Source organism: Budorcas taxicolor, chromosome 1 (assembly GCF_023091745.1).
Source record: "Budorcas taxicolor isolate Tak-1 chromosome 1, Takin1.1, whole genome shotgun sequence".
Lineage (NCBI taxonomy): Eukaryota > Metazoa > Chordata > Mammalia > Artiodactyla > Bovidae > Budorcas > Budorcas taxicolor.
Window position 1 is genome coordinate 118,338,962 of NC_068910.1, and position 19,356 is coordinate 118,358,317.

The following is a 19,356-nucleotide window of genomic DNA, read 5'->3' on the forward strand; positions in this document are numbered from 1 at the left end:
AGGAATCTTAAGCTAAAGCAAGTTACCTAATATCTCTGCTCTGAGTTTGTGCATCAAAAGTCCTATTTTTAATTTTATATTGTTTTAGTTCTTAAAGCTTTAAGTACATCTCTTTTTGTAATAAACTGGATTCAGGTTTGTCATTACTTTATAATTAAAGAAAAGTGGCAAAGTACATAAGCAAATATGCATAAGCACATAAGCAAATATGCAGCAGGTATATTTACACAGAAATACTTATAAACTGTATACATAGATATGACCAAGACAATTTTTTATCTAACATTAAAAATAAAATGCTATTATTGACACACACACACATATATGTATGGATTTCTCAGAGAATTATCCACAATACTCATATTAAAATAAGCAATGGTAATTGTGAAAATGCAGATTTGCACTCCAAATATTCTGATTCAGCAGGGCTAAGGAATATGCATGTTAAACTAATGCTACGTAACATACTATGCACACTAACACTTAAGGACTTCTGATACTGTGACTCCAGGATAGGAGAGAGCTGGAGCTTGTCACAGTGTGACCCTAGATTGGATAGAGAGACTCATGTTTCAGGGGCAAGGTTGGCAGGAAAGAAGGCAGGCACCCAATCTCCCAGTGGAATTAGGTACAGAAGGTACCTGATAAGTAAGTGTTCCAAAATTTCCTTTCCTCTGACATCTCAAATATAACACAATCGACAGCTGAGCATGCCTGGGGGCTTCTTACCATTTCTTCCTCAGTTTAGTGTATTTTATTTTGTCTTCATATGACCTCACTTGGGAGGAGATCCCTAGATTTTCTCCTGAGAGATGGGGAATCCTTGTTGTTGTTCAGTCGCTAAGTTGTATCCGACTCTTTGCGACCCTACGGGCTGCAGCACGCCAGGCTTCCCTGTCCTTCACTATCTCTTGGAATTTTCTCAAACTCATGCCCATTGAGTCAGTGATGCCATCCAACCATCTCATCCTGCCTAGTCTAATTTACACATTGATTTTATTATTTGTTTTAACGTTAGTTAGGTACTGATAAAAGTTCAAATGCCAGGGTACAGAGGCTTGTGGGATTTTACTTCTCACGTTTCACAAAAAAGTTTAACAGCCTACTGGTTTCAGATCAAAACTCTAGAAGCCTCCATCACCACATTTCCTGTTTGTAACTGAACAAAGTACACGCAGAAGATTTTAAGAAGAGAGAAAAAACTGAGGTACAGATAAAGTTTACTGACACTTCTAACAACAGAGCAACATTACTTAGAAAAAAAGCTTGCGGGAGTATTTTTAATTCATACACTTGCTTATGGCTACATAAGGATTTCTCATAGAAAAAAAAGCATGACAGGTAAGTGGCATTTTAAATTTTGCTCAGTTCATATGCCTAAGAATTTACATAATAATGTCTAAGCCTCTAGCAAAAAGATACTTAATAAAGGTTTGGAAAGTAATTAAGTTTACAATTATTTTAAAAGCGTGAGATAAACTTTATAATTAGAACATATTTGAAGTATATCAATGAGCATAAATTGCCTACTTTGTCTTAAAAAGTTGGATAGTATCTTATAATATAAAGCTAAATGTAGCTATTGGGTATGTGTTCCTTGATGCATGCTAAGTCGCGTCAGTCATGTCCAACTCTTTGTGATCCTACAGACTGTAGCCCACTAGACTGCTTTGTCCATGGAATTCTCCAGGCAAGAATACTCCAGGCAAGAGTGGGTAGCCATTCCCTTCTCCAGGGGAATCTTCCCGACCTGGGGATAGAACCTGGTCTCCTGCATTGCAGGCAGATTCTTTTTTGCTGAGCCACTGGGGAAGCTCCTGTTCCTTGATAATCTTCCCATTTAAAGTACTTGTTATTTTTAAAGGATCTTTCCTTGACTTTGCATATTCCTTTTCATAGTTTAATTATAAAGCAAGAAAAGCATTCTGGGATTGACATTTATGCACTGCTATATTTAAAATGAATAACCAACAAGGACCTACTGTATAGCACAGGGGACCCTGCTCAGTGTTATATAACAGCCTAATCAAGAAAGGAATTTGAAAAAGAACGGAGACACGTATATATATACCTGAATCACCTTGTTGTTCACCTGAAACTATTAATAACATTGTTAATTAACTATACTCCAATATAAAATAAAGTTAAAAAAAAGCAGGTCATAAGTAACAACATTCTAATTCCTTACACTTTAGGCATTATATTATCTTCCCAGAAATCAATTCAATCATCAACTTTCAGAGTGATGACAATTTGCAAAGGCCAGTGAAAATACGATCATCTTTGGAATGGACTATAAGCATTGAATCCACATTTATTAGCCTAATTTTTGCTCCACGTTAACTATCATTCCTCCTTTATTCTTTAATGTACTTTTAATTTCTTTAAATAAATGTTATAAGAGAAAAGTGAAAGTCTGTCAGTCCTGTCCAACTCTTTGCGATTCTATGGAATTCTCCAGGCCAGAATACTAGAGTGTACAGACTTTCCCTTCTCCAGGGGATCTTCCCAACCCAGGGATCAAACCCAGGTCTCCTGCATTGTGGGCAGATTCTTTACCAGCTGAGCCACAAGGAAAGTCCGAGAATACTGGATTGGGTAGCCTATCCCTTCTCCAGCCGATCTTCCCGACCCTGGAATCGAACCAGGGTCTCCTGCATTGCAGGCGGATTCTTTACCAACTGAGCTATCAGGGAAGCCCAATTATAAGAGAAGATATGTATAATATATGAAGTGGGAGAAGTGTGGAATACAAATGAAAAAATTTAGTTTCCATCACTTTAGAAAATATTATGTTGTATTTCCTTCCAACTTTTGCTTCTTTGTATTCTACTCAGTTTGCTTTTCATAACTAAAATAATGGTGTTTATAAAATCATGTGTTCAGTGTTTTTCACTAACATTATCACCATCTGCATCTTCATGGTATCTTCTGCTTAGCTGTTTTATGTGAATGCACAGTGACATCAGTTGAGTTATAATTTACTTAGTCATTTGTTTATTGTCTATTGTTCATGTTGCATCCAGTCTTTTTATATTTTAAATGACAGAGGGATGAACAACTTTGTAGCTTTTTCTATATTAAGGATATTTTCTTAGGAAAGATTCCTAGACATAGAATTACTGAATAAGAAGTGATGATCATTTTAAGTATCATTATTGTCAAATTGCTTTTCCAAGGTTGTTGTCAATTCACTCTCATCCTAGAAGCGTTTCTCCTTAACAAGCTGGTCTCAGTTTTATAAATCTTTACTAATTTGATAAGCACAACATGCTAGTTCAGTTCAGTTCAGTTGCTCAGTTGTGTCTGACCCTTTGCGACCCCATGAATTGCAGCACACCAGGCCTCCCTGTCCATCACCAGCTCCTGGAGAGGAACTAAAAAGCCTCTTGATGAAAGTGAAAGAGGAGAGTGAAAAAGTTGGCTTAAAGCTCAACATTCAGAAAACTAAGATCATGGCATCTGGTCCCATCACTTCATGGCAAATAGATGGGGAAACAGTGGAAACAGTGTCAGACTTTATTTTTGGGGGCTCCAAAATCACTGCAGATGGTGACTGCAGCCATGAAATTAAAAGACGCTTACTCCTTGGAAGGAAAGTTATGACTAACAACATGCTAAGCCATTGTTTAATATGTATTACTCTGATTATAATGAAAATGAACATTTTTGCATGGGTTTTAAAACTGTTTATACTTCTAGCACTTGTGAATTATCTGATTATATCTTTTGCTTTTAATTGTGTTAATAGTATTTTTAATATCAATATATATGAGCCATTTGTAGAAGATAATAGATGTTATAATATCTGTGAATTTACTTCCCAGTGTTTTGGTTGATGGATTTTAAAACTGATTAGATTATTCCACAGGGAACATAAATTGATGTGTGATTTTCACAATTCTCTTTATCTTTCCCAGGTACATGTACATATATTAGCAAAGAACGAAAACAATTGTACCAGTTTTGCTAATGCCCTGCAGAAATGAACATAGCGATACTATGAACAATTGCTATGAGCTGACAGTCATGGGGAACTTGGCAAGTGTGGGAAGGCTGAGGGCAGTGAATATGACATTCAACTATTTCCCATCAATTAATTTTAAATTTGGAGGAGATGATAAAATTTTTTCCTTAGGATTTCATAATTTAGATTTAGATTTTTCCAGTGTAATGCAGGAGCTCCTCCATTGACAATTAAGACCTAAAATTCCATAGAAGATAAAATATGTACAATATTTGCCATTAAAGCCTCATAGGTCTTAAAAGCCAAGAAACAAAATGAAACATGCTTAATTTGAAAGGAGAGACTCAGATTATAGTATTTTTTAAATTAGATAGGTGAAGTAAAGGAGAAAATAAATGTGAACACAATGGAAAAGTGAGATTATTCCTAGTTGAGCAAAAACAATGTGTGAAAAGTAAAATCCAAAGTTTGCCTTCTCTCCTACCAAAAAGGCTTGTTGGTAAAGAATCAGCCTGCAATGCAGGAGACTCCAGTTCGATTGCTGGGTCTAGAAGATCACCTGGAGGAGGTCATAGAAACCCTCTCCAGTATTCTTGCCTGGAGCATCCCCAGGGACAGAGGAGCCTAGCGAGCTACGGTCCATGAGGTCACAAAGAGTCGGACACGACAGAGCGACTAAGTACAGCACCGCACACATGGCTTGTAGTCCCTGCATCAGTAAATGTGCCAGCAGAACAGTTCCTACTGTGCTTCTGTATTCACACAATCAGGGTTTTCTGAATCAAATGGCAAAAACAACTCCTTTGGGCTGCTATTAATTTAATTTAAACAATGATTCACTCTAGTTACACATTGCTGTTTTTTGAAGGAAAAAAAGAAGATTTTCATTGTCTTTACTCAGTTTCTTTTCCCTTGAGTCTCAGTCATCTTTTGAGAGCAATGAAAGCTTGTCTTTTAGAGACTAGATAGGACTCATTTATGAATCTTTTGAACGCAGATGTTCTTTAAAAGCAGGTCCAATACAGTCATTTAATTAGATAATAATTGATAGTGATCTTAAGAACAGTTAACCCAGCAATGATTGTCACGTAAAGCTCACAACTCTAAGAAATTAATACCTACAAATTGCTAGTTAATAAATAAATACTGAATTCTTTTCCAGACATTTTTTTTCATTTAATTTTCTCAGCATTCCTGACTTAAAAAAGAAAGAAACAATTAACAGGCCTTCTTAAAACATTAAAGAAATGTACTAGTTACAGTATTTTGTTGGATGAAGTTGCACACACCTATGCCTTCTTCAGAGGCTCTTACCAAGGTGGTTCTCCCACAGGAAACAGTAAGTACATATACAAAATGGAGCAGCTAAAAGTACAGAAAAATACAGATTCATCTACAGTAGAGATTTTGGCAGGCTTCAAAATCCCAATAGGTCTTCCCAAGCTTACCAATTCTGAGTTTAATTATGAAAGAAATGACGAGTCTAATACTAGAGGAATCATAACATGCTGTCTTAAAATCTACCCTCCGTCTCACTCCCCTAGGTACGCTTTCCTCAGGTAAAATCAGTAAGTATTGGTTAAGAGGAATCATGATGTACTAGAAAGAGGGGACCTTTGTGTCACATAGATGGTTTCTGAACACCAGATTTATAGTTGGCTTAGTGCTCCAGTACTCTTGCCTGGAAAATTCCATGGACGGAGGAGCCTGATGGGCTGCAGTCCACGGGGTCACAAAGAGTTGGACACGACTGAGCGACTTCACTTTCACTTTTTCCTTTCATGCACTGGAGAAGGAAATGGAAACCCATTCCAGTGTTCTTGCCTGGAGAATCCCAGGGACGGGGGAGCCTGGTGGGCTGCCGTCTATGGGGTCGCACAGAGTCGGACATGACTGAAGCGACTTAGCAGCAGCAGCAGTGTGACAGTTGGGCTTCCTTTGTGGCTCAGCTGGTAAAGAATCCACCTGCAATGCGGGAAACCTGGATTTGATCCCTGGGTTGGGAAGATCCCCTGGAGAAGGTAATAGCTACCCACTCCAGTGTTCTGGCCTGGACAATTCCATGAAGGGTATAGTCCATGGGATTGCAAGGAGTCGGACACAACTGAGCAATTTTCACTTTCACTTTATGGTGAGGGTCAGTGATCTGCAGAAACTCACACCTTCTGCCTCTTTCCCAATACACTGTTCCAAAACAGACGTTCCAAAGCTTCATATTGCTAATGTCCCTCTTCCCATCATGGCCCCTTCCTAACATGTATCATTCACTTTTCAAATAACCTATTCATAATAGGCACATTTAAGTTTGGCAGTTTTCAATTTTTGCATTAAAAAATTTCTTATTTACTTGAAAGCCTGGGACTAGATTTGAGAATCTCTTCCAGTGATCCAGTCCATGATTCTGATGCCTTTTACTGATGGGATAATGCATATGGACAGTAGTGGCAGAGGCTGTGTAGACAGTGGCAGTGTGCAACAAAGAGTCATCAATAATGTGCCTAGTTTGCGACCAAATGATCACTGCAATAAGAAATGTTCATTCCATGAGTAGAATCCATGGAGACTGTAATATCAGAACTTTTATGTTGAACTATCATTTCAGTTCAGTCTCTCAGTCGTGTCCAACTCTTTGCAACCCCATGGACTGCAGCATGCCAGGCTTCGCTGTCCATCACCAACTCCTGGAGCTTGCTCAAACTCATGTCCATTGAGCTGGTGATGCCATCCAACCATCTCATCCTCTGTCATCCCCTTCTCCTCCTGCCTTCAATCTTTCCCAGCATCAGAGTCTTTTCCAAGGAGTCAGTTCTTCGCATCAGGTGGCCAAAGTATTGAAGTTTCAGCTTCAGCATCAGTCTTTCCAATGAATATTCAGGACTGATTTCCTTTAGGATGGACTGGTTGGATCTCCTTGCAGTTCAAGGGACTCTCAAGACACTTCTCCAACACCACAGTTCAAAAGCATCAGTTCTTTGGTGCTCAGCTTGCTTTATAGTCCAAATTTCACATCCATACATGACTACTAGAAAAACCATAGCTTTGACTAGACAGACCTTTGTTGGCAAAGTAATGTCTCTGCTTTTTAATATGCTGACTAGTTTGGTCATAGCTTTTCTTCCTAGGAGCAAACATCTTTTAATTTCACGGCTGCAGTCACCATCTGCAGTGATTTTGGAGCCCAAGAAAATAAAATCTCTCACTGTTTCCATTGTTTCCCCATCTATTTGCCATGAAGTGAAAGGACCAGATGCCATGATCTTCGTTTTCTGAATGTTGAGTTTTAAGCCAACTTATATTTAAACTAGTACAATTAGCCCCTGGTGGGTTTTCCTACTGGCTCAGCTGGTAAAGAATCTGCTTGCAATGCGGAGACCCAGGTTTGATCCGTGGGTTAGGAAGATCCCCTGGCAAAGGAAATCACAACCCACTCCAGTATTCTTGCCTAGAGAATTCCATGGACAGAGGAGGCTGGTGGGCTATAGTTCATGGGATCACAAAGAGTCAGACATCACTGAGCAACTCACAAACACACATTGGCCCCTGATAGTTGAAAGCGAGTTAGAAACTTCAGTCATAGTTTTCCTACCTGACATTGCCTCACTAATAACATCCAAAAACTTTCAGTTTTTTAACAGTATAGATAACTAAATTAATTGTGTAAGAGTACTCTTTAGAAGCTATATGAAAGTAATTACAATTAATGAATAATGGTACTAACGATTGCATTTGTCAGGCAAGAAATTTTAGGTACTTTGCACATCCACTGTTATAAGAGGCACTGTTAGTATTGAATAGACACCCACATGGACATACTGTATATGGAAAGGAACTCAGTAAGAGGAGGTACGAAGTATATGTGTGAGTCGGTATATGTGAACATCTACACAAAACTACCATTCAAGTTAAAAATCTCCACCATTTAGCTATTCAATATCTTCTCATCTCTGTGTTTTTTTGTTTTGCTTTTCAAAATAGGGCATTTATTGTTGGCAATCAAAAATTTTGAAAGATATCAAGAGTGTCATGAAATACAAAGCTTCGAAATAAAAACCTTCCTACTTTTAACTCTGATTGCATTACAAAAGAAAAATATCTTGGGAAATAGAAGGGTTACACAGGAATCATAGACTCCTAAAATCAGGGGAAAACTAGAGACCATGTGAAACAAATCTGTACATATTAGAATTTAGCCTGTTTTAAAATGTCTGTAACTGATAAAGCAAATTTACTGTCCTAGCAAATGACAAAACCCAGTCCTAAAGGGATGTACAGTGTGGTCCAAGTTCTTTCCTTGGAGTTGCTGATGTATTTCATGAAAATTATTAGGGCTTTCCTAAAGCCTTTAGTATACGTATAATCTTGTGATATTGCTTTATTTCTTTGCTGCTCAGAGCAAAATTATCTTCTTGTAAAAATTAATGGATGAAGGAAACTTCATAAGTGAAATATACTTTTGTGAATGATAAGAATTTATAGCTAGAATCAGTGGTGAATTCATGTCAATGTATGCCAAAACCAATACAGTACTGTAAAGTAAAATAAAGTTAAAAAAATAAAATAAAATAAAATAAAAAATAAAAAAAATAAAAGCAAATAGTCCCGAAAAAAAAAAAAAGAAATTAGGATTTTCTGCTTACTGCTTTGACGTACACCTTTTTCTACTCTGCTGTGTTTTATCTACACAAAGCACAACTATTTATTGAGTATATACTAAATACTAGATTCTGTGGGAAATGGAAAGGGAAAAATAGGTAAGTACAAAGGAGACTGATTTTGTTAGTTCTCCGAAGGATGATTTTATTAGTTCTCCCAAGGATGATAAATTCTAGAGATTTATTATATTTTCTATCTGTTTATTTGCTCTCTTACCCTTCCCCAAGAAAGAGAAGTATTAGTACATAGAACAGTATGCATAAATAATACATAGAATAGTACACATAAAGGAGATCCAAAGAAATCAGCACAAAGAGAAGAGGAGCAAAGGGTGCAATTAATTCACAAGAGTAGTATATAATCCTATTGCGTGTCAAATGATATACAAGGTTAGACAGACGATCAGTGACAATATTGACCAGTGACAATATTCACATGGATTATTAGAGTAAAAATTTATCCTTTCTTGAGGAGATCCTCAGCTTCTTATACATTTTGTAACATGGTCTGAGTTACAAGTAGGAAGATTTTCATTCAGAAGCTTTGTATTTCATGACATTTTTGATACCAGCGAGGTATTAAATAATGTCTTCTAGTCCATAGCATCTCTATAATTAATAAATTCAACAGCAAGTTTCATACAGTTGGTTCTTTTTCTTAAAATAAGTTTTATTTTGTCCTGATAACAAAGGCAGAAAATGTAGAAAATGGAAGAGAATAAAAAGAGCAATAAAGAGTTAATTTTTATTTTCTGACTACAACCTGAAGTATAGCTCTGTTGCTATTTTACACAGGTTATCAGCTGAGATGGAAGCAAGTCCTATATTCTCTTAAGAAATCTTGGGAACTTAACTAGGACATGTCCTGGTGTAAAAATAATCAAAGCCTCCATTCAGAGGTTGACCTAGGGGAAATCTGCAGGGAGAGTCAAAAAATCTTCCAAAATCTGTTTTGCACCTTTTAACCATGTGTATAAATGAATGATCAAATCCCTAAAATATATGACATGATGATTAGATGCAGTAATTCTAGATGGTCAGTGTGATCAGTCCAAAGAAATAGAGGAAAATAATAGAATGGGAAAGACTAGAGATCTCTTCAAGAAAATTAGAGATACCAAGGGAACATTTCATGCAAAGATGGGCACAATAAAGGACAGAAATGGTATGGACCTAGCAGAAGCAGAAGATATTAAGAAGAGGTGGCAAGAATACACAGAAGAACTGTACAAAAAAGATCTTCATCACCCAGAAAACCACGATGGTGTGATCACTCACCTAAAGCCAGACATCCTGGAATGTGAAGTCAAGTGGGCCTTAGGAAGCATCACTACAAACAAGGCTAGTGGAGGTGATGGAATTCCAGCTGAGCTATTTCAAATCCTAAAAGACGATGCGGTGAAAGTGCTGCACTCAATATACCAGCAAATTTGGAAAACTTAGCAATGATCACAGGACTTTAAAAGGTCAGGTTTCATTCCAATCCCAAAGAAAATCAATGCCAAAGAATGTTCGTTACTGCACATTTGCACTCAACTCAAATGCTAGCAAAGTAATGCTCAAAATTCTCCAAGACAGGCTTCAATGGTATATGAATGGTGAACTTCCAGATGTTCAAGCTGGATTTAGAAAAGGAAGAGGAATCAGAAATCAAATTGCCAACATCTGCTGGATCATCAAAAAAGCAGGATAATTCCAGGAAAACATCTACTTCTGCTTTACTGACTATGCCAAAGCCTTTGACTATTTGGATCACAACAAACTGTGGAAAATATTGAAAGAGATGGGAATACCAGACTACCTGACCTGCCTCCTGAGAAACCTGTTTACAGGTCAAGAAGCAACAGTTAGAACTGGACATGGAACAACAGACTGGTTCCAAATAGGAAAAGGAGTACGTCAAGGCTGTATATTGTCACCCTGCTTATTTAACTTCTATGCAGAGTACATCATGAGAACGCCATACTGGATGAAGCACAAGCTGGAATCAAGATTGCCGGGAGAAATATCAGTAACCTCAGATATGCAGATGACACCACCCTTATGGCAGAAAGTGAAGAAGAACTAAAGAGCCTCTTCATGAAAGCGAAAGAGGAGAGTGAAAAAGTTGGCTTAAAGCTGAACATTCAGAAAACTAAGATCATGGCATCCAGTCCCATAACTTCATGGCGCATAGATGGGGAAACAATGGAAGCAGTGACAGACTTTATTTTTGGGGGCTCCAAAGTCACTGCAGATGGTGACTGCAGCTGTGAAATTAAAAGACGCTTGGTCCTTGGAAGATAAGCTATGACCAACCTAGATAGTATATTAAAAAGCAGAGACATTACCTTGCCAACAAAGATCTGTCTAGTCAAAGCTATGGTTTTTCCAGTAGTCATGTATAGATGTGAGAACTGGACTATAAAGAAAGCTCAGTGCTAGAGAATTGATGCTTTTGAACTGTGGTGCTGGAGTCCAACCAGTCCATTCTAAAAAATCAGTCCTGAATATTCGTTGGAAGGACTGATGCTAAAGCTGAAACCCGAATACTTTGACCACCTGATGCGAAGAACTGACTCCTTGAAAAAGACCCTCACGCTGGCAAAGACCAAAAGCATGAGGAGAAGGGGACGACAGAGGATGAGATGGTTGGATGGCATCACCAACTCGACGGACATTAGTTTGAGTAAGCTCCGGGAGTTGGTGATGGACAGGGAAGCCTGGAGTGCTGCAATCCGCAGGATTGCAGAGTCGGACATGACTGAACGACTGAACTGAACTGAATTCTAGATGGACCATTTCTAAAGCAAGGCTCTGCTGTGCTAAGTCACTTCAGTCCTGTCTGACTTTTTATGACCCTGTTGACTGTAGCCTGCCAGACTCCTCTGTCCAGGGGATTCTCCAGGCCAGAATACTGGAGTGGGTTGCCATGCCCTCTTCCAGGGGATCTCCCTGACCCAGGGATTGAACCCGCAGCGTTTGAGACTCCTGCACTGCAGGCAGATTCTTTATCACAGAGTCACCGGGGAAGCCCAAGCAAGGCTACAAGTCACCCCTAATTTGGCCAAAGGTAAATTATTAAAATATCTATTAAATTCTGAATTGTAGGCAGTGCAGCTTTTTGGTTAATATGCTATATTCTTAGGTAAGTTATACTATACTACACTATATTGTTTTCTAGGCCCCAAATAAAAAGAAATCATAAAGAACATTTGCCAAAAACTTATTTGAGTTTTAAATGCAGGAGTTAGTCTTCCATTATTCTCTGACAATGAATAGCTAAAACAACTATTTCATGAGGCAACTCTTGGTTTATGTAGATAGAACCTTGTTGTCAGCTTATAGGAAGACATCCATTTTTCCGTTCTCATAGTAGGAAAGTGTATATTTGATACATAGAAGTAAACACATGAGTTTTTTAAGGTCAAGGTTGAGAAGAGAATGAAAGCACATCTCCATTTCATGCTTTTCAAAATGATATGTGGTCTGTGACAATTGTTTCTACTCACCCTGACTCTCGTGTTTTATGCAAGCATCCCAAGTTTATGCAAGCATATGTATCCTGGGTTGCAGTAGAGTTCACAGCTTAGCTCAGCTAATGGTATTTTCTAAATTCCTTTTTTCAGGAGATTTGAATGGACACTACTCAAACTCCTCAAAGACTGATTTTTTAAACAAGAAAATAAAATTTTACCTTTATAGTTGTGACCACCCATAAATCTAATCAGATAGCCAACTGTTAGCACTAGCTTACTTGTATCAAGTTTCCTAGGATACAACTTATAGGTAGATTTTTTTGGCAAATACAGGCTCAGGGTAAAGAGAATTAGGATGGTAAATTGATGAGTAGCTTCACCAAAGCGACAATGAGTTACTCCTTTCTCAGGGGTTCTGTTTCCTAGCTCCTGGGAAATAGGTCTTCTTCTCAGTAGTCCTAGAGACAAATGTAACAGGATTTTCAGTCTGTCTTTTCCTGGGTTGTGGATGTGTCTATATTTGATACTTGAGCAGAACCCTTCTGTTGGCCCTGCTTATTAAGTTGCCCTCTTCCCTTTACTCTTCATTTAGTCAGTAGACACATAATTAGTGAGCACCTACTTGTGCTGAATGGGATATAGAAACAATAGTAGGAGTCTTACTATTATGTGTGTTCAGTCGCTAAGTCATGTCCAACTTTTGGTGACCCTGTGGACTGCAGCACACCAGGCCCCCCTGTCCCTCACTGTCCCCTGGAGTTTGCCCAAGTTCATGTTCAGTGAACTGGTGATACCATCCAACATCTCATCCTCTGTCGACCTTCTCTCCTTTTGCCTTCAATCTTTCCCAGCATCAAGGTCTTTTTAAATGAGTCAGCTCTTCACATAAGGTGACCAAAGTAATAAGATAATAACAATAGCAATAGCTACCATTTATTGAGCATTTTATTAGTGAGAAACATCATTACACAAATCTATTTATATGAGTCTTATTAACAATAGGCGCATTGAGGAAATTGAAGTGTGAAGATAAAAGAGACTTTCTCTCCTTTGGGAAGTTCAGTCTAGCAGGGAGGAGTTTTTATACAAAAATGATTACTTTGATGTTTGTTGAAATGTAAAGGGATATATGAGATGTCACTTGGTGAGGGACAGGCAGTACTGCGTGAGTGCTTCAGAGAGAAGGCACTTTTGAAGGATGACAAGGAATTTGTCAGATGGCCAAGGAGAAAGGTATTTCAGGAAAAGAGGCAAATGTCCAGACATAAAGTACGGTCTCTATTGAAAATTGCAAGTGCTTCTGAATGATTGGAGTATCATCTATTATTGACTGTGTATAGTAGACAAGTCCTGAAAGACAGACAGAAAACTTAAAGTAATACTTTGTAGAAATAACTTTGCTGACAGAGGTCTGTTTAGTCAAAGCTAAAGTCTTTCTAGTAGTCGTGTATGGATGTGAGAGGTGAACCATAAGGGAGGCTGAGTGCTGAAGACCTGACGCTCTCAAATTGCGGCGTTGGGAGAAGACTCTTTAAAGTCCCCTTGCATAGCAAGGAGATCAAATCAGTCAATCCTAAAGGAAATCATCCCTGAATGTTCACTGGAAGGACTGATGCTGAAGCTGAAGCTCCAGTACTTTGGCTACCTAATGGGAAGAAGCCAGCTCATTGGAAAAGACCCTGATGCTGGGAAACATTGAAGGCAGGAGGAGAAGAGGGTGACAAATGATGAGATGGTTGGATAGCATCACCAGCTCAATGGACATGAACTTGGGCAAACTCCAGGAGACAGTGATGGGCTGGGAGGTCGGTGAGGCTGAAGTCCATGACCTTGCAAAGAGCCGGACATGACTTAGTGACTGAACAACAACTATGACAACACTCATGGTAAAAAAAGAAAAGGGATTCCCAGGTGGCCCAGTGGTAAAGAATCCGCCTGCAATGCAAGAGACGCGAGTTCAATCCCTGGGTCAGGAAGTTCCCCTTAGAAAGAAGTGGCAACCCACTTCAGTATTCTTGCCTGGAAATTCCATTGACAGAGGACCCTGGCATGCTACAGTCCACGGAATCACAAAGAGTTTTGAGCACACAATATGCAAAGAAAAGTGTGATGTCCTCTATGTTTAGGGCAGAGGTAGGAGCAGCCACCTTCTCCTGAAGGACCTATGTCACAGGCTCCAGAGAAAAAATAAAGGGAAAGCTTTCTCCAGAAACTCTGGAAAAGAGGAGTGTATGGGAACAGGGTGTGTAAAGATAGTAGTTGGGTTAAGAGTAGTGATTGATGGAGCGAGGATTAACACAAAGAGCCATAAAGTCAGGGCTGATTGAACTAACAGGAACAGAGGCCAAACTGACCTGAAAAGGGTCTGCTTAGTACTCTGTTTTCAAACACTGGCCATCAAGATGGCAAAATTCTTTGATCCAGTAATTCAGTTTCAGGAATTTTTACCTTAAAATAAATTAAGATTGGGTGTATAGTTTTGGTTAGAATAATCATCATAAAATTTCTTACATAAACAAAAATTAGAAGCAATTTAAATGTCTAAAAATAAAGGATTAATTAAATTATGGGAAATCCATACAATGGAATATAGGGCAGCTAAAAGAAACGAAGAAATATTTAGCTTATAGGAAAAGAAGCATGCTATATAATTACCAGGGGGAAGCAGATAACAGTATAGTCAGTATAATTAAATCATATGCCTCATGACCAAAACAGCTTCTACACAGAAAATCAGTTTGAAAGTGCATTAACCAAAGTGTTCCCAGTGACTGTCTCTTGATAGTAGGATTATAGTTGATTCTTATCCTTTTTTTGCTTATCTGAGTTTACTAATTGTTTTTAACTTTGAACATGGATGATTGTATAAGTCTGGCTTTTTTGTAGCAGTTAAAGTTCATTTATTTAAGTGTCACCAGATGGACACGACTGAGGCGACTTAGCATCAGCAGCAGCAGCAGCTACAGTGAGTGTAGAGGGCGATGATGAGAGTCTACATTTGGTTGCGTGAACAACCTAAAATGATAGTTGTGACATACTGCAATAGAAAAGACTGTGTGCAGTCAAATTGCTTTAAAATGTGGAAGAATCGAGACTGTATCTAGACTGTGGTCCTAAAGGGACATATACAAGGAAAAGAAAGGAAGAAAAATCTTTAATAATAAAAATCATTAGTTTAATCATTAATAACAGAAATCAGAAGTTAATAACCCTGTATTGTGACAGTGGCAATTAAAGCATGGGCTTCCCAGGTGGTGCAGTGGTGAAGAATCTGCCTGCCAATGTGGGAGACATGGTTTCAATCCCGGCTTGGGAAGATGGCAACCTACTCCAGTATTCTTGCCTGAGAAGTCCCATGGACAGAGGAGCCTGGTGGGCTATGGGGTTGCAAAGAGTCGGACACAACTCAGCACATACACACACACGTTATGACAGCAAAGAAAACGAGAGCCATCTGGCAAGAGAGAGCTTGCTGGTTCCATTGTTCATTACAGTTAAATCAACCACCCGAAAGGGGTTGTTATCAAAAGGAGGTGGGGAACAATTAAGCTCTGAAAGTTTGCCTTAAAAATTTGCTCTAACCCAGCAATTCTACTGCCAGGAACCTTTCTGCAGATAAGCCTGCGTACGTGGAAAATGTCCATCTAGTAGAGTTTCTTGCATTATTGTTTCTAAAAGAAAAATGTTTTTAAAAAATCAGAATGTCTGTCTTAGAGAATCGGGTATGTAATTTATATTACTGCAACACTAAGAAATTCCATATAACCACTAAAAGTAACATACTAACATGGTAGAAATCTGTCAAACACACTGGTAGGTTTTTTAAAAAGGCTCAGTTCAGGTCAGTTCAGTCGCTCAGTCGTGTCCGACTCTTTGCGACCCCATGAATTGCAGCACGCCAGGCCTGCCTGTCCATCACCAACTCCCGGAGTTCACTCAGACTCACATGCATCGAGTCGGTGATGCCATCCAGCCGTCTCATCCTCTGTCATCCCCTTCTCCTCCTGCCCCCAATCCCTCCCAGCATCAGAGTCTTTTCCAATGAGTCAACTCTTCGCATGAGGTGGCCAAAGTACTGGAGTTTCAGCTTTAGCATCATTCCTTCCAAAGAAATCCCAGGGCTGATCTTCAGAATGGACTGGTTGGATCTCCTTGCAGTCCAAGGCACTCTCAAGAGTCTTCTCCAACACCACAGTTCAAAAGCATCAATTCTTCGGCGTTCAGCTTTCTTCACAGTCCAACTCTCTCATCTATACATGACTACTGGAAAAACCACAGCCTTGACTAGACGGACCTTAGTCGGCAAAGTAATGTCTCTGATTTTCAATATGCTGTCTAGGTTGGTCATCAGTTTCCTTCCAAGGAGTAAGCGTCTTTTAATTTCATGGCTGCAGTCACCATCTGCAGTGATTTTGGAGCCCCCAAAAATAAAGTCAGGCACTGTGTCCACTGTTTCCCCATCTATTTCCCAGGAAGTGATGGGACCAGGTGCCATGATCCTCTTTCTCTGAGTGTCGTGTTAGTGTCCTGCATGCATGTGTGCTCAGTCATGTCTGACTGTTGGCAACCCCATGACAGTAGCCCACAGGCTCCTCTATTCATGGAATCTTCCGGGCAAGAATACTGGAGTGGGTTGCCATTTACTACTCCAGGGGATCCTCCTGACCCAGGGATTGAACCCACATCTCATATCTCCTTCATTGGCAGGCAGGTTCTTTACAGCTAACGCCATCTTGGAGGCCCACTGTTTATGTTTTAAAGCTGTTCATTTGCTTAGTCGTGTTCACCTCTTTGTGACCTCCTGGACTGTAGCCTGCCAGGCTTCCCTGTCGATGAGATTTCCCAGGCAAGAATATTGGAATGGGTTGCCATTTCCTTCTCCATTGTTTTTTAATAGAGGACCTTGAATGTTATTCTATATTTTGATAGTCAGACTTTTTAAAATTTGTACTCAATAAGCACTTGTTTTTCTTAAAATTAGACATAAAAATCAAACACTTCTAAAAATATATGCAGTATCATGAAATAACTAGAATTTCTAATATATTTAAGATAATTTACTATGTTATAGAATTCTATAAATATTTATGGTATTATGTGCATGATGAATAAATTAGGCCCCTCCAAATCTCAGTGTTTTAAACCAAATTAATTTGCAGAAGACTAGGAGAAGGCAATGGCACCCGACTCTAGTACTCTTGCCTGGAAAATCCCATGGACAGAGGAGCCTGGTGGGCTGCAGTCCATGAGGTTTCGAAGAGTCAGACACGACTGAGCAACTTCACTTTCACTTTTCACTTTCATGCATTGGAGAAGGAAATGGCAACCCACTCCAGTGTTCTTGCCTGGAGAATCCCAGGGACGGGGGAGCCTGGTGGACTGTCGTCTATGCGGTTGCACAGAGTCGGACACGACTGAAGTGACTTAGCAGCAGCAGCAGCAACAGCAGCAGCATGCCTAACTATGCTCATTTAAAAATAAATGATTCTGATAAATAAATAAAGCAACTCAAATACACGGAAGGCAGTTCAACAACCACTGCAAGGTCAATAACTTAAAGGAAATTAAACAATTCAAATGTCAAATCTGAGATACAAAAAATAACTGAAATAGAGAACACAAAGAACATTTGTGCTAGGGAGTCTTTATTTGATGGTTTAAAGGTAGGTTAAGGGCGTAGAACTAATTTTCCTCCTATTAAGTTTTTGCCTCTACTGTTTATTGTGTTTAACATCATGGTATTTGGATTTCTCTGAAAGCGATTAAAATGCTCTAGGGAGTCACAGAGAGAAAGAGAGTGGGAGCTATGAAGGAACATAATCTCTATTGCAATTGTTTTTTACACTGCATTTCTAATTATGTGTTTACACAATCATGTCCCCAACTAAACAGAGTTCCTTGAGGACAAAGATTCTGTTTTCTTTACCTTTGATTCCATAATATAGGGCATAGTTCCTGGCACGAAGAAATGTCTAACTGATATCGAGTGAATACACAAATATGTAGTATTATAGAATCACATGCTATTTTTCTGGGGTCAGCATTCACATGGGTATATGAAACTAAGATAATTAGTTGAATTTTATACATGTATGTAAATATATCTCATTTATATTTTATAATATATTTGTAATTAGGCTAATTATCTTAGTAGTCACTCATCTGTGTGTCAACATTGACGTAAATAACCCAGGGCGGCTGATGGTCACTGCTGCTGCTGCTGCTGCTAAGTCGCTTCAGTCGTGTCCCACTCTGTGCGACCCCATAGATGGCAGCCCACCAGGCTGCCTCATCCTCGGGTTTCTCTAGGCAAGAACACTGGAGTGGGTTGCCATTTCCTTCTCCAATGCATGAAAGGGAAAAGTGAAAGTGAAGTCTCTCAGTCGTGTCCGACTCTTCGAGACCCCATAGACTGCAGCCTACCAGGCTCCTCCGCCTATGGGATTTTCCAGGCAAGAGTACTGGAGTGGGGTGCCATTGCCTTCTCCAAGCTGATGATCAGTATCTCACAAAACCCCCTTTATAGCTCAGGAACAAAGAAAGACCTTTACAGAGGGGAAGGAGAACCATAATCAACCCACCATTACCTCTTCTTGGGGCTCCAAACAGTATGAGAAAACTCCTTCTGACTAGTCTTGACAAAACTGGTTACTCTGATTCCAGTATTATTGTTGTTATCCCAACACACAGCATCCTGTAGTACTGGGATTAATAGAAGGTAATAAGTGATTCTCCACAGTAATGAAAGCATGTATGACTACACAGAGGATTAAAAAAAGGGGATAAGTGTAGCCAATTATAATTCTGCATAATTTGAAATTCTTGATTTAGAACCGAATCTTTAGTAGCTAGACTAACAAATCGGAGAAGGCAGTGGCACCCGACTCCATTACTGTTGCCTGGAAAATCCCATGGACGGAGGAGCCTGGTGGGCTACAGTCCATGGGGCTGCTAAGAGTCGGGCTCGACTGAGCGACTTCACTTTCACTTTTCACTTTCATGCATTGGAGAAGGAAATGGCAACCCACTCCAGTGTTCTTGCCTGGAGAATCCCAGGGACAGGGGAGCCTGGTGGGCTGCCGTCTATGGGGTCGCACAGAGTCGGACACGACTGAAGCAACTTAGCAGCAGCAGCAGCAGCAGGAGCAGCAGCAGACTAACAAATGCTAGCTTATTTCTTGACGGATTTGTCCTTCGTTCTGAAAAAATACAGTGGTTTTGATTTTGGGAATACCCAGTTCCAAAAAAAATGAGTAAGCTAGTATTACTAAGCATGTGT

At 39.3% G+C, this 19,356-nt stretch overlaps 1 protein-coding gene across 1 annotated transcript in view; it reads left to right on the forward strand.

Moving 5' to 3' along the window:
• The window catches only part of LOC128052390 (T-cell receptor-associated transmembrane adapter 1), a 99,024-nt gene that overhangs the window by 54,144 nt on the left and 25,524 nt on the right, over positions 1-19,356 (forward strand). The window lies entirely within an intron of this gene.